The sequence below is a fragment of the Camelus dromedarius genome, chromosome 4 (genome assembly GCF_036321535.1).
Source record: "Camelus dromedarius isolate mCamDro1 chromosome 4, mCamDro1.pat, whole genome shotgun sequence".
NCBI classification, from domain to species: domain Eukaryota; kingdom Metazoa; phylum Chordata; class Mammalia; order Artiodactyla; family Camelidae; genus Camelus; species Camelus dromedarius.
The window spans coordinates 47,895,129-47,911,609 of record NC_087439.1 but is presented as its reverse complement, the minus strand read 5'-3'; the positions used below and the strand labels follow the sequence as shown (position 1 = coordinate 47,911,609).

Here is a 16,481-nt window from a genome sequence, read left to right as displayed (position 1 = left end):
ATATAATTGACAGGCAGTGTAAGTTTAAGGTGTACAGACTTGACTTACATACATCATGAAATAATCACCACAATAAGTTTAGTGAACATTCATCAGCTCATATACACACAAAATAAAAGAAAAAGAAACAATTTTTTCCTTGTGATGAGAGCTCTTAGGATTTGCTTTCAAGAACTTTCATATAAAACACAGAGCAGTGTTAATTATCTTTATCATATTGTACATTACATCCCTAGTACTTACAACTGGAAGTATGTGCCTTTGATCACCTTCATTCAATTCTCCCTTCCCCTACCCTCTGCCTCTGGTAACCACAAATCTGATCTCTTTTACTTTGAGTTTATTTGTTTGTCTGTTTTTGAGGTATAATTGACCTACAGTGTTAGTTCCTGTTGTAGTGATTTAATATTTCTATACATTACAAATATGATCACCAGTCCTACTCATCCTTTAGAAGCCACAGCTGAAATGAGCCCTCCAGAAAGCCTTCTATGATCTATGACCAGAAAGGATTCCTTCTTTTTAGATCAACAGCCATACCCATTTTCCTGGACCTGTTTTAAAACAGACAAATTTCTGGTTTCTATTGTAGCTATTGAGGTACGTTTCTTATCTGTTCTACCTGGAAACAAGGTAGGACATGAGGGCATGTCTGACTGCCTTTGCTTTTCTCATAAGGTTCTGCACATTTTAGGAACTTAGTATTTGTTGAATGAATAATAAATCAGAAACATTGTACACATGGTGCACAAAATACAGAAGATGAGATCCTTTGCAAGTTACCCTTCAGAAGCTGCCCCTAAGCAGGGCTTTCCTGGGGTCCCTCTGATCTCCCCACACTCCTACAGCTAAAGGGGCCTATTGCAGAGGAAGGGGAGCCTCCAGGTCCTTGATCCAGCAGTAAGTCAGCATCCCTTCTGATTGGTCAGTGCCTAGGCCATACCAGTTGTTAAATATTTCGAGTATCAGCCCTGCACCTAAGACAGAAAGCACTCAACCAAATGACACAGGAGAGAGAGTGGTTACAAGTGCATGTTATAGAGTAAGACATCCCCATTGTGTGTGAGGTGCAGGCTGGGTGTGCTGAGGGGAGTGCTGGAGGGTGGGGGAGTTGGGGGTTGCTGGAAGCTGGGAAGGAGGGAATGATTTCAGTTTTCTGTAATTACGTTTGTAACCTTGGGCAATAGAATGCTGGTAGCAGTGAAGAGACCCAAGTTCTAGTTCTGGTGCTGACCCCTGTGCTTGGATCCTGGGCAAATCACTTCATCTTGTCAGAGTCAATTCATCTACACAATAGGGGAATGGTAAGGTTATAGTGAGATACACGGTTACTTGGTGCAAGTAGAAAGTCATGAGTGGAGCCTCAAGAATGAAAAGGTCAAAGGGATAGTTGTTTGTATGTTGAGCCTCCCTGTGGAAGAGAGCACCTATTTCCTTCCTGTGCTTTAACAAGATGTATTTATTGGTTCTAGACCAAGCCGTAAAATTGAGCATCTGGCAAAAGATGTAGAAAATAAACAGGTATATTCAACATCAGTCTGATAATGTGCCCAATAGTCTGAAGGTTTTTTTTTTCCGCTTGAAGCAGGAAGTGTTTCTTATCAGTTCAAGTCACAGTTACACCATGCTTTCTTTTCTTTGTAAAGACAATTTTTTGTCTTTTAAGTTCTTTGTTATTTCTCCTCTGAAAGGGCTCACAACACATTGCCAGATGTGACCAGTGAGCATGGAGTAGGTTATGTAAATGTCTCGCACAGTTTAGTTTTTTATCATTGTTTGTATTACTTGGTTTAAAAAAAAATCACTTGTTGGTTATAGTTTCCTGTGCAAATAGAATTGCTTAATAGAAGAAAAGGAAATAGAGCAACTATTACTAAATGACCCAAAAGCAGAAGTTGAGGTCCTTTCACATGAATATTCAAAAGTGTTTCAGCTACACACTCTGGTCTTGGCAGCCCAGAGCTGGGGAAGGCCTGAGCAAAGTCAGAAGTGAAAATTTATGCACCACCAGAGGAATGCAGGCAGGAAGTAGACGTGTGGAGGTGGTACTGGGGGTGAATCTTTGAGCAGAACCACCTAGTAGCCACGAACACCACTCACAAATCCAGTTATAATCATGTAACAGAAACACATGTTGTGAACTTGCTAATTTCTCAGACACATGTTGTGTTTCAGGATTCTTGAAAGTTCCCCATGGGAACTTTCTCTAAACTGGTTCTGCTCAAAGTCAAACCCCTGGCTAGCTGACTAGTAAGATAATTGTCTAGATTGGGGAGCCCTTTGAGATCTGAAAGTCTTAAAAAGAAGCATAGTATAACAGCTTAGAATCTGAAACAGAGATTATAATTTTAACAATATGCATTTAAATGTGAATTATCATTGGTTATACAGATACCAAATTTATTCAACACATAATTCTCAGCCTCTTTTTTCCCCATGAAAGTCATAAATATAGTGCCAAGTGGAAAGTAAAGGCTGCTGGGTGATTGGTAAGACAGCTGATTGTTTCTCTAGCAAAGGAAATTTCATAATTTGTTCATAAGCCACTGCATTAATGCTAAGACTTGCTTTCAGCTATTAATTATCCCCTACAGAAATTTGGTTTCTGTTTTCAATCTTGATAAGAAAGCAGTTGTTATTGTAGACTTCAGAGGAAGAATGCTACCTGAGAGAGTGGCACTGACAGGCAGGGCCAGAGTTTTAACGAGGGGAGCTTTGCTACACAGAAAGATTTTGGAGGTGGTATTTTAACACAGTCTCCCTTAGAAGATTAAGTTTTCTGATGGCTTTTGTTGTTAAAATGCAAGTGTCTAAAATATGTCTGATTAGTTTCATAATAAGAAGGCCAGTCCCCCATTCTGCTTATACCAAATATAAGTGAATGCTTTATTTTTTACCTTAAAGTTTGAAGAAAAACTTTAAATTTAAGTTTAAGTATTATAATTAAGGAACAAACACAATTATCTCCAGGTCGCTGATCAATGTCACCATCTTAATGAAGTCTATTTTGACCATTTTATTTAAAATTGTGTTGGGGGAGGGTATAGCTCAAGAGGTAGAGTGCATGCTTAGCATGCGCGAGATCCTGGGTTCAATCCCCAGTACTCCCCCAAACATAAATAAATAAATAAACCTAATTACCTCCCCTCCCAAAAAATAATAAAAAAAATAAATAAATAAAAATTTAAAAAGTTGTGTTACTACCCCAACCCTCACACTCTTTTCTCCATAGCACTTACCACTTTCCAATTTACTAATTTATTTATTTTTTATATTTATTGTTTATAATTTTTCTCCTACTAGAAGGTAACCTTCTACACGGCAAATGTTTGTCGAATGATTAATGGACATCTATAAACCTGCACTTCCAAAACCTCTTCTGTTTATAGGATACTACAAACATCTAAGAACCCTAAGGTGCCTTTCTTAAAGGCACTACAAGCCCTGTGGAGGCATGTGATCGAAGTGTAGTCAGGGAAATCGTGTTGAACACAAATGTTTGGAGCTCCAATTGCTCTTTGAGCATTTGCTAGAAGCAATTGAGTGCCAAGTCTGCATAGGACCTAAGGAGAAAGTTCTCTCAACTAGAAAATCAAGACAGAATGTATTTGTAAAGCATTCATTTCTCTGAACCCAGGGCTGAATCCACTGTGAGGTTCCTCCAAAAGGAGAAGGCCCTGTCCTTGTTGTCAACAAGATAGTCCTCTGGCTGGGGAAGTTTCTGTAGGAATGGCTACCTATGGTTCATGACTCTTATTAGCAAAAGGGTCCACCTAAGTTTAACAAAGGAACTGCTCCAATTTGAGGACTTTAAAAAACAAACAAACCTCAAGTCAATGAATATCATTGAAAGCACCTGTAACCACTTGCTTAGCCCAGTAGCCAATTCCTTTGACCTGGTAATCAAAGCTTTTCAAAAGTAATTGTGCAGTGAGGCTTAGCTGAATATTTTCAAAGTATCTCCGTATCAGAGTGTGCTTGTGATAAAGAGAGCTTGTGTCCCTGCTGTCCTCCGCTTGCTGTAAACACCTCAGCCTCTTGTCTAACTAAGGCACAAGTCTGTGCTTGACTCGTACCCTGGCTCGCCAGTCAGAGCCCCTGGGTCTCTCTAGTGAGTTCCCCAGTGTTCAGAGTCTGTTGGTCCCTGGTCCCTCCACCTCCAGCCCCTCCTGCTCACTGGAGCCAGAAGAATCCTTCGAAATCATGGCTTTTACCTTATCAGGCCCCTCTTTGGGAATTAATTTTACAACATGCATAGAACTAAATCCAAACTCCTCACAGAATTTTAAGCCTTCCATCCGAAAGTTCCATGCGGCTTGGATGACCTCAGCTCCTACCTCTCGCCACGGTGAGCACTGTGCTCCAATCCTGGCTGTGCTCTTCTTTCCCCTTCCACTTTCTCCTTTTCCCTTTCCCAGCCCTTGCTCTCCATCCTTATAGCCATCTCTTTGCCTTTGTTTGTACTGTTTCTCATTCATCCATCCATCCATTCATTCATTAAATTGATATTGAGCAGCTACCATATATGAAGCAGTGTTTTGTGTCCTGGGGCTACAAACTCAGCAACTTGGATTATGCCCTCTTCCCTTCTCCTTCAATGCAAGGCAATGCAAACCATACGCTTTCCTCAAGAGCCAGTTCAAGCCTCACCTTCCTGAAGGTTCCTGACTGACCCCTTTGGACAGTGGTAGGCAGCTGAGTGTAATGGTTAGGAGAAAAGGCTTGGGAATCAGATAAATCTGGACTGGAATTTTTGCTCTGCCACCCAATATCTATGGACTATTAGGCAAGTTCCTCAACTTTTCTAAGCCTTCTATTGCCTCATCTACAAAATGGGAATCGTGGTACCTCATGGGTTTGTTGTGAGAATAGAGAGAGGTGACAGTCAATGGTGATGTTGCTGTTACTGTCTTTCTCTTCTCTGAAACCTTATAGCAGATAAGTGATTCTTGGCCACTTAAGAATGAGTGAACATTATCTGTAGTGCTTTTGTGTGTTTCATAAAACTCCTTCGTCACTCAGCAGTACTTAACAAGTGCATTGTGGATGTGTATGTACAGTAAGAGGACACTTGGCCGTCTCATCATCTCTCTCCTATTGGGTCCCCAGTTCCTCAGGGACACCAGCTTCAGGCTGTCCTTTCTATACCACCTCCCTGTCAAGATGAACCTTTTCTGTGGACTGAAAGCCATCAAGATAGAAAAGGAGCTGCCTCTATTTGATCTGGGGCTAATGGGAGAGGGAAGCTTTTACAAACTGAAGGGTGCCTGAATTTCCAGCTAGTGTTAAGTGACCATAGCAAAGTATAGCCCATGGCTGCAATTTGGTCTGTCAAAGATGGAATTACAAGTAAATTTGAAGTTTCACAACATAGTTTCTCTCTATTATGGGTGCTGCTGTGCATTAAAATTGTCTGTGTGAGGCTCATTGGGATGGGCAGAGATTCAATCACTACTAATGACTTGAGGAAATGGGGTGGTGAGAATTAGGGTCATCCATCCCAACTGGGGCAAGAAAGAGAACCAGGAAATGTGTTTTTCAATCTTGACATCTTGCCAGCTGGAGCTAGAGGGAATTTTTTTTTTTTTTTTGAACTCACTGAGCAGCCTACTCACAAATCAGAGAGCTGCATTCAACGGGAATAGAGATAATTTTTAAGTGGTCTAGTTAAAGAGTGGCACCACCCATTCCTGGTTGTGCAGAGCACCCCCTAGGGACCCTTGAAACCATACCACATCACTAGGTAGAAGCCCACTTTAGAAAATGCCATGATAACTGGTTTTATGCAGTGAGGCCACTTACACATCCTCAGTAATGGTTTGGACTGTTATAAAGAAAATATAACATAGCAGATGTGCTCACCAAATCCTGCGTATTTAGCCGTCAATAGATAAATAAGATATTATCTATTAGGTATAATATTTAGGTGTGGTATCTGGTTAAGTAGTCTTAAAAAGAATAAATATTTCAAACAGGTTACAAACCAACCTTATAGTTTTCAAAATCACTTCTATATGCTCTCATCTGGTTCTTATGACAACCCTGGGACATGGGCAGGGTAGAGAATTATAACCATTTTACAGGGAAAGAGAGAGGTTAAATAATTGTCCGAGGTTACAAAGCCTCTAAATAGCAGAACTAGGATGAGAATCCTCGTAGCCATTATTATTTTTGTTATTATATCATGCTGGCTATTATATTGACTCCCCAATACACGTCATATCGCTAGTTTTCTTGCTCTCTGTCCTGTACACAGAGATTTCTGGAATGCATGTGCCCCTGAGCTGCTCTGTCTCCTCTGGGCTAGGGACTAGAGTGTCCCTGACTGTGTTCTTGACTTTCACAGGGGCAGATGGGGCCCCAAGCCTCGCCTGGCCCTGCTGGCCCGTTTCCTCCTTTTGCCTGGGGCCAGGCCTGAGTGGGATGGTTAGAACTGGAGCCCTTTTTACATTTCATGTTTTTCTGGTTCCTGAAAACGAAACAGGGCAAGAAACTCCTGCAGCAGGAGTGTTTGTTCCAGGCAGGGCGTTCAGCCATCTCCTCCTGCAGGAGGATCTGCCTTGGGGCATTCCTATTCCCCTCCCTTGCTGTGTGATCACTCTGATAAGTTTTAAAGATACATCACATTCAGGGTCCAGATCAGACTGTTAGGCTGGAGTGCAAGTTCAGTAGGTTACATGATTTCATTTCATTTAAAAAAACTATGCTTGAAGTTGGGAGGTACACGTGTTTACTAATATTATGCTGAAGCTTTAAGAAGGGTCCATCCCCCAGCTCCAGAGACTTAAGTTGGATAGCTTGTCTGGAAGGAGCGATGATGACCAGCACAGGCTGACACATGCTGGTTTGGTGGGGCAAAGTTCAGCCTGGCCTCTGGAGGTTCATTATCTGAAAGAGAGATCATTCACCCGCATTTGGTCTTTGCTTGGATTTCTTCTGGGAAGAAAAAATAAAAGAAGAAATACACCCAAAACTCCACGAATGGAACTTCATTAAATTGGAAGCACCACCGAGGCTGTGTGAATGGGGAGGGTGTTAGCTGAACAAGAAAATGTAAAACCCTGCGGCTTCCCAGCTGGAACTCCTCCATGTTGCACATCTGCATTCATCCCGCTGCCCGTGCTTTTCACGATTGTTTCTGAGGCCAAGGACCTAAGTTTTGGATGCTCACAGATCAGAACCGTGCCAGGGGAAACCCAGAAATATTTAGCAACTCTACCCAGAGAACACAAAACAGTTACCCCCTCCATTCAGTCCCCTTCACACGCCCCCGAGACACCGTGGACTCCAGAGGCTGCAGGGGAAGACATGACTTTGAAAGTCTCTTGAATAGGCTGTAAGAACATGCTTTCTCCCACATGTCTGAGACATGTGGGGAGAGAGAGATTGGAAGAAAGGCAAGCGGAGGCAGGGAGACCTCTGTATAGAATAAGCCAAGAGCGCAACAGCAGCTGTAAACGTGCCAGAGGGAGGCAGGCAGAGAGCCAAGGACCTCTGAGCACAAGCTGAGCAGCCGGGCAGGCTGGCTCCCAGCACTCTCCAGCTTGGAAGAGTCGGATGGTGCCCACCAGTTGCCTCAGCAACCAGGCAGTGTTTGGAACCCCCGGGAGTTTGTTAGAACTCTGGGCTCCGAGGAAGGGCCTCCTTATTCTTTCTGGGATGTGTGCGGACCAGCTGGAGGGTATGAAGGGGCCGAGGTGGTCTGAGGCTTCTCTGGAGACTCTGCCCCACCAGCAGAGTCCTGTGACTGGGAACGGACTGCATCACGGCCACAGCTGTGTGTCTCTCCAGCTCAGTCCGTATGTACAATCATTCTTGGTATTGTATCCTCACCCTTTCAGCATAGATGTGACTTAATTTTTGAATTGTCCTTTTGCTGTCTGGGGATTATATTCTTCTCCTGTCTCTGCATCACAGTTCCTGAGTCTCCAGTGGCCTCCACAACTTAGTTTTTCCCTTCTCTTACCCAGGCAAGAAAGAAACTCAGCATTGTGATGCTTAAAGTGTGTCATCCTCCAAGCCCTAAGAGAATCAGACCTTCAGGAGAGGAGGTGGCCTCATGTACACCAGCTGTGTGCCATCACATCCCGGGGGCGGCAGGGGGAGGGCCACCAAGACCAGCCTCCTCCACGCCTGGCACCACGTCTCTTGTCAACCCCCTTCCCTTCGAAAACTAAACTGCATTCCCCAGGCTGTCATACTCTTTATTTCCTGGCTCCCAGAAATCTTTGGTGTGAGAAGAGGCAGAGGAATCTCCTGAGGGGTATTTGGAGGGAAGGGAGTAAGCTCAGGATTGGATAACTTCCACGAGCGAAATCTTAACCTTGCCGCGCAGTGGAGTCAGCTGGGAGCTGTTGGAAAACTGAGACTCTCCGGCCCAGGCCCAGGCCCAGATTCAGTGCATCAGACTTGCACAAAGTTTTGTTTTTGTTTTGTTTTGACAAAGGTATATTTTTTGCAACCGTTCCCAGGTGCTTCTGAGATGCGACCAGGGTTGAGACCCACTGATATAAAGGTGAGTAGCCTGGCCATGAACACAGTCAAGGTCCCTGTGTGCAATATAAGGAGTCCTAACCTTGAGCCTTTTTTATCTGCAGAAAGCCCCTGAGCCAGTCAGACAGCTGTGCTCGGTGGTGGTGACCTCTTTCTTCCCCTCTGTATCTACCAGATTTGAACTCTAACTTGTTCTAAACTTGAGAGAGGTGATCCTGGGTAAAAAGAACTCAGTTCTGTGGCACCGTTACGGTACGGGAGCTTTTGGAAAGGCAGCCGAGGAGGAATACATCTTCAGAGCACTGGGGGAGAAGGAGTGGTTTGTTGATTTTTTTTTTTTTTTTAACATCTAAAATAAAACCCAGAGGAGGGGTGGGGCAAAGACAAAAGGAAGGAAGAAACAGAAGTGAAACAGCAGACAGAGTCATGAACGAAAATGAGAGAATCCAGAAAGATTACCACCCCACCCCCCACGCCCCCACACACCTGTTCTTTGAGAATCTTTGAGAAGGTGGGGCTTTTGAGTCTAACAATTAAAATTCCAAATGGCCTTCCTTGGAAATCTGTCCTAAAATTCTGAATAGCTATAGCTCTGGCAGCTGCCTTGGGACAGTTATTTCAGTGTCCCAGAGGAAAGATATTTTGGGGTTTAGTCCTTGCCAGAAATAAGAAGCCAAGGGAAAAGGAGAAACATTACAGAATTTCCAAAAATATTTTGATAGCAATGCAAAACTTTGTGGAGTCTTAAAGAAAAGTTAGAGTACCCTCTTACTGGAAGAATGCCTAATGGCCTTTTATTTTGGCTAGTAGATTAATTACGTTATCCTGTGGTGACATCTGCAGAAGGGCCTTTAAGTTCACAGACACACCTATGAGAGTGCATGTATATACATGTGCATATGCATATGCATGTGTATGCTTATTTATACATTTTTAGTATTTTGATTTGTGTACATGGAATAGATAACTTCTATTTAAGTGATATATATAAAGAAATTTTCCCTCTTCGAGAAAATGAGGGCGATGACATCAGGTTCTAAGTCTGGCAGGAAAGTGAAACAGAGAAACAGGGGTGGCTTCAGTTAGTAATTTAAGTTGAACTACACATCTCAAGAAACCAAATGCGACCCTACCTCTTGATGGTCATCAGGGCAGTGCTGGCCTATTACTGTCATGCAGGTGGACCTGCTGGGAAGTAATGCACTCCTACCTAATAAAGCCTGCTGTTTTCCTCCTCTAACCCTTCTCTCTACCAACTCCCGCTTCTCTTGCATTGCTTAAGAAAAGTCTCTTCTTGCCAGTGCATCCCAGTCTCCGTGGTTAAAGGACTTTGCTCCTCCCCAGTGGCCCAGCAATAAGGCTATTCTGTGGATTCTTACTTTTAATGAGTTTAAGCTATTAGTTGTTCTGTAATACTTTATTTGTTATAATGTGCTCATTTTCTCCACAAGTACCCAACGGCTGTGTTGCACAAGGTGCAATTTTAAAAATAAAATAAAATGATGTTAATTATGCCCTGGAGGTCGGCAGATGTGAATTGAAGAATTATTGCATTGTAAGGGCATCCCTCAGTTATGTTCAGACACAAATATCTGCCCATCAGTTGGCTTGTCTGGGCAGCCAAATCTGTAGAATCAGTTTGGGATCAGAGGTACTAAAAATGGCAAAGCTTTGCTTATCTCAGCAGAGAAGGTCTTCATGCAATTTGGGGCCAAGTAACAAGCATTACATGGTGTAAAATGAAAGTAGAGGACTTAAAGGAGCAAGATTTTACTAGCAGTCAAAAGTGTGAGCCCTGTTGAAGGCTGGGCAACTAATACTGAGCCTCGTTCTGCCCTATCACTCAGCAACTGAGTAAACAAGATCTTATCTGCTCCATTAAGTGTATATTAAAAAAAGTTCACCCCAGTGGGTATTTTTTTTTAAAAAACTTTACCTTGATAAGGGAAAGAAATTGTATTGTTATTTAAAAGAGAAAGAAAAAGTATCTTTATTCATATGATTATACCTGTAGGAATTTGTTTCTTTGCATTTTGATGTTGGTAACGTGTACTGCTCCCCCCGACCCAACATACACACCAAAGCAGAGTTTTAAGTTCATATTTATTTATTATTTTTTTTGGAGGGGGCAGGTAATTAGGTTTATTTATTTTTAGAGGAGGTACTGGGGATTGAACCCAGGACCTCCTGTGCATGCTAAGCATGTGCTCTACCACCTGAGCTATACTCTCTCCCCTCTCAAGTTCATATTGTTGCTAAATTTAAGATTGAGTTTAATTAGGAAAGTCTTCAAGTTGAACGTTCATTGATAACGGTAATTAAAATTTGACAGTTCTTTCCAGTTTATAAAAAGCATTCATCTGCTTGCTGATTTAATTTTCACAACGTAGAGAGGAAAATGAGGCAGGTTTTACTCTCTCCACTTTAGAAGTGGAGAGCCCAAGGCTCAGGGAAGTGAAGGGTCTTGCCTTAAGTCATAAAAGTGGCCCACGAGGAGTGTTAGTCTTCTGATCCCAGCCCCATGCTCTTCCTTAACTGCCAACTGGTTAGTTTGGTGAGGACTGTGAAAATCTAGTGAATTATGGATATGAGACTTGGACCATATGATTTCTTATTAAAGTCTTGAGCTCTGGGAGGGTTCTTTAAGAGAGAATCTCAGCAGGTGAGCCAACTCAAGCTTCCTATGCTCCCTCTGTCCCATACGTGTCAGTCTTATGGGCTCAGGCAGCTGTTTTTCCTCATCCCAATCCTGAATGAGATCTAGAAAAATTCTCTCTCCTTTTAGCTGAGACCAGCCCAGCTGTGACAACATGGGGCCCTTTCAAAATGGGCTCATCCTAGTAAACTGAGAAAACAATTGTAAAAACACCTACATAGATTAGTTTATGGAACACAGATTTTTAAGTCCTAACTCTAGTCGGGCCTATAGCTGCATTCGTGTTCAGGACAGACACCCAACTCCAGTTCCTATGCCTTGCCTTGCTTTAATCCTGTTTGGGGTGATGGAGAGGATGTGATACCAGGGTATTCACACACCTAGCCTCGGGTGGATTTCAGGTCTAGCGAGGTAGTCGGCCCTCCAAAGTATTATTCTCCAGTGTGAGTGCTCTCGCTCCGTGAGTCCGTCCTGCTCCATGTCTGTTCTGTAACCACTTTTAGCTCTTTTGGCCCATTTGATCCCACAGGGTGTGTTATTTATGATATGATAGAAAAGCAGTATGCTGGGAGGAAGCGGCCAGGGGATAAGACCAGGTCCCCTTATGTGACACTGGCAAGTCTCTTTGCCTTCCTGGGTCTCAGTCTCCACATCTGGGCAGTACCTGGGTTAAACTGGATATCTGTCGTATTTTCCCCAACCTCTGTCCTGGACCTCTCTCAGCAGTCATGGGTTCCACTGGCCAGAACCTAAGAAGATACAGGCTGAGGCGATGAGGAAAATGTGCATATGGGAGAAGGTCGGGTTGGACATGCGACCCAGAAATGCAGAGACCCTGATTCTTTAAAGACTCAGGGAGCAGAACACAAACTCATTTTGGGTCCAGAGATGTAAATAACAGAGACAAGCAAGATGACGAGCCTTAGAGTTAAGACCTAGAGAAGATGCAGAACTACCACAAAGACTGACAGACGATGCCCAGATGGGACTCTTTGCTACTAGGATGTAAACTTCACCAGCGCAGGGATTTTTGTTCTGTTTAATGATGAATCCCTCACCTGGACACTCAATATAGGCCATTGAATGACAAATGAATACTTTAAACTTGTGATAAGCTACATAAGCAATGTGAGATTATCTAATTTATCTAACTGCATCCACCCGCAAATAACCCTTGTGTCCTGGGGCTGGCCTCTGGACAATTCTGAATCACTAGCTAAGCCACTGTCCGTGGAGCCACTGATTGGCTTGGCCTTTCCTCCTTCTACTTGCACTTTCCCTGGTGTGACCCTTGCCTGCGGAATGGCTGGTCTGACATTTATGGCTCTGCCCATCATCAGTTACTAAACTTCCCTGGAATAATTACACCATAACAATTCAGTCATTAAGCTGAAATGGTCAGCAAGATCACACAGTCCTCTGGACTCTGACTGGGGAGAACTGAGGGTGTGGTAATGTGTGGGTGAATATGTAAGTCAGCAAATATTAAACTGAGAAGAAGAGGAGGAAAAAGAGGAGAGAGCTGCCATGTCTCTGCATGTGTCTCTCTCTGATAATCGGGGATGAGCTCAGGTCAGTTTCTCTGCTTGGCTTGTGTTCCACTCTGAAAACAGACTTAACTTTGTAAAATGATTTCATTAACATCACTGCACATATAATAACAGGTTCTTTGAACACACAAAAAAAGCCTGACACAAATAGGGAACAGTCCAAATAGGGTAAGAGGGCTAGGAAAAACCTGGCAGCTCTTGCAAAACCTGAGTGGAGCCAGGGTCAAAGCTCCGAACGACTGTCCAGCCACACCTCCTCTGAGGCAGGGGTGTTTCTGGTTGCACTCTTCCTCCTCAGGCAGGTTCACGGTGCTCTCTCTTTGGTTTCTCTCCTCTTTCACAACCTGATGATTTTGCTCTTTTGCTTAGTTCCTACTAATAGTTGCTTTTTATCCTTTTCTACCAACCTCTGTTTTGTCTGAGTCTGTGTCTTCTTATGAAAGCTTTCCTCGTGGATTCAGCCAGGGCACTGAACACATTGGTTATCTCGTGTGTTCCTCCCACGGGGCATGTGAATTTTCCTGTTTGAGTTACGCATGATCCTTGCCCTCTAGGCAGTTTACAACCATGTAAACAGATGAGGCAGGTAAATATTGGATGAAGTGTAAAGAAGTAAATTAACTATGACAATATAAATTACAAAGAATACATTCAAAACACATACTTTTATAAGAAAATAGGACCAGCTGCTTTTAGTAGAGAGGGGAAAAAGTTCTGGCAGATAAAATGGATTTGTGGTCTGTTCATTCCTTCATCCAGTGATAACTAAACATGCTATGTTGGATACTGTAACAGAAAGAAGATGGGTAAGACATGATTCCTACTCTTAAAGGTTATAGCTTGGAGAAGAGACATGATGTGTGCACATGCCTAGCTAAAATACAAGGGAAAAAGTGTTCAGTGTTTCGAGAGGTACACAAACAAGGCTTAGGCAGGGGAGCAATACTTTTTGGTTGGGGAGGAGGTGGAGGCATTTGAGGTGGGCTTGAAGTATAGGTGGGATTTCATATTTTCAGGGTTTTACCAGATCTCTGATGCGTCAAGGTAAAAATCAGTCAGAACTGAAAAGAAAACAGTATTTTTTTTAGCTTTGGTCCATATCTACTATAGTGGCATTCTCAAAACCTGACAAAATCTTCTTGCCTCAATATTTTGTTGGCAGTTGCCAGTTCTTGACCATTTGAGGATCATACCTTTTTTTTTTTTTTTTTTTTTGCATCTGAGAAACTTATAGAACCTATTTCCAGAAAAAATAAATGTACATACCCAGTGAGTTGCATGCAGTTTTCAGGAGTTCATGAACCCATCCTTGCAGCCTGTTCTTAGACTCCCAGGAATCCATGCTCCCCAGTTTAAGAATTCCTAATACAGACAGTCCCTGAAGTGTGGCCACTGTCAGTGTTGAGAGCTACATAGCCTCGGGAACTCTCTTGTACGGAAGCCACACCATGTTCTCTGGAGTCCTCAGTGCTCCTGGTGCAGGCTGACCTGTATAAATCTGAGGACCATCTGCGGTGCCAAAGCAGTGCTCCTTGCTAGTATGCATCCATGTGTACACACACACACACACACACACATAATCAGAATGGGGAATGTATTTGTGCAGGGTGTACATATTTTTTAAAAGATTCCCTGGTGATTCTGATAGCCATGATGTGTCCCTCCACACCCACTGCCTCAGGATGTTATTATCTGTGAGCCTCCTCCATCCCTCTCTCTGCCTGCCTGGCAAGCCCATTAGACGTGCCCAGACAAATCCGAATCCTGGCTCTGAGCCCAGCTGAGGCTCAGGCTGGGACATCCCTCCACTCTCCTTCCATGTTGAATTAATCCTGAAGCTGGATGGCAAAGTCCCCAGCAAGGAAGCTCTAGAAAACAGGCAGTTTACAAGTGTTAAACAAAATATTTCTGTATCACAATTTCATTGAGCAGGAGCTGGGCTGGAACCTTTTAGAATCAAGGATGTGACCTGGGGTTGTTGGTTCTGATCTGCAGCTTCAGAATTAGACTAGCTTCTAGGACTAGGGAGGAGTAGTTTGGGGTGAAAACCACATCCCTTTTCCTATTTTTTATACCACTTAACATCAATGTGGTATCTCCCTCGGGACCAAGGCTAGATTACCCAATGGGCAGAGTAAGCATGTGCTTAAGACACCCCTGTCCAAATTCTTTCTCCCATGTTAATCAAAGCCCTGTGGGCTCTTGTCCCCATCGAGATCACCTTCTCAATTGGAAAGGGCAAATCAGGCAGAACTTCATTCTGGGGGTATAATGGTACCCTTTTATTTCTGGAGGGCAGTCTGTATCTCTGAAAACTTGAGGACAAATACATAGCTTGTATATAACCCCGTACTTCCCAAGAATTCTTACACTTCTAATAGTTACTAATAAACACCCACTCTATCTGGGTATTTTGTCAGGCATTTCAGAAAGGAACCATTTATGGTGAGTTTGTGGTAGGGAGATATTCTGGGGAATGTGTGAGGAGGAGTCCTTCCCCAGTCCCCTTGATTCACAACACAAAAGTGACTACGCTTACTGTCTGTGAACTGGGCCTTCTTCTTGCCTTGTTTTTCTTTTCTATTTATTTTTCTTCGTGGCTTAAATTTAACGTAAAACTTTTGCCATCTTTAATGTTCTCATTTGAAAAAAAAAGTTTGGGGGAGAAAGGAAGCTTTTAAATCTTTCTGGTTCTTTTTAATAACTTTCAGTCCTGACATTTGCCTTGAAATTGTCATGACTTTAGATGTTCTAAAATGGGGCCAAGGAGACAGGGAAGCAGGAAGAGAACTCCTGGCCTCCCTGACCCTGACTTCAGCCTGACCTGGGCTCTTTTCCTTGTGCTTCCCTGTGCAGAGGGAGCCGGGAGCCGCAGGGAAGGGCTCAAAGGCAGGGGTGCTCACAAACGGTGGGCCAGGGAGCCCAGCTCTGCATAGCACTAAAGCTATTAGAACAGATGGTTTTGAGGTTTGGGAGCTGAATTGTTTAAAGAGGTGGGCTTTTGTTAAATTTATTTTTTTAACTGAGAGTTATTACTATCTTTGGATTTTATTTCCTTGGAGGTTGGTGGTGGCCTGAATTTGGCAGTTTTCAGGGGTGTGCTTTTGACTTTGCTTTCATTTCTCTCTTCTCTCCTAAAGCCTGGGGCTGTGAGGACTCAGGGAATTGCTTCATTTGGAAAGGGAACGTGTGTTGACAGTGCTGTCCTATAGGGTGCCTAGACTTACAGGAGGTGCCCTGAATAGGAGCAAGCAGGATTCAGGACTGAGCTCAATATTTAAAACAAACCAAAACCAAACAAAAAGCCAAAAACAGCTATCAAAGGCAGAGAATAGGAGAGAACATTTCACATCTTTACATATCAAAATACCATTAAAAGATAAATTAAATACTGGGGGGGGGGGATCTATTTGAAACATATACAAGACAAGTTTAATGTCACTGGAAAGTGCACTTTCAAGTCAATAAGAAAATGGTGAATGCCTCAATAGAAAGTTGGATAAAGGGTATAAACAAGTAACGCACAATGTAAGAAACACCAATGGTACTAACCATATAGAAAGGCTCACTATCACTAGTAAAGAAATACAACTTAAACAAAAAAAAAGATGCCTTTTGGGGGAAGAGGGCAGTGAGCTGGATGGTTTTCATGGCTACTGCCACCCAGCTGGGACAGCAATGCACCCATCTTCACAGGAGGGCTCCAGCTGCTAAGCAAACATCCATGTCGCATCCTCAGCACCTTTTCTCCTGGATTGTGCCTCCGTAGCATCCTTTCCCAA

General features: G+C 43.1%; 1 long non-coding RNA gene across 6 annotated transcripts in view; it reads left to right on the top strand.

Moving 5' to 3' along the window:
• The window catches only part of LOC116153043 (uncharacterized), a 40,533-nt gene that overhangs the window by 13,885 nt on the left and 10,167 nt on the right, over nt 1–16,481 (top strand). For 3 of the 6 annotated variants that reach the window (XR_010380616.1, XR_010380614.1, XR_010380617.1), the window contains one exon: nt 8,472–8,515. The exons of the other annotated variants lie outside the window; for them this stretch is intronic. This is a non-coding gene — a long non-coding RNA (uncharacterized LOC116153043). The remainder of the gene's footprint in view (nt 1–8,471; nt 8,516–16,481) is intronic. 6 annotated transcript variants of the gene reach the window in all.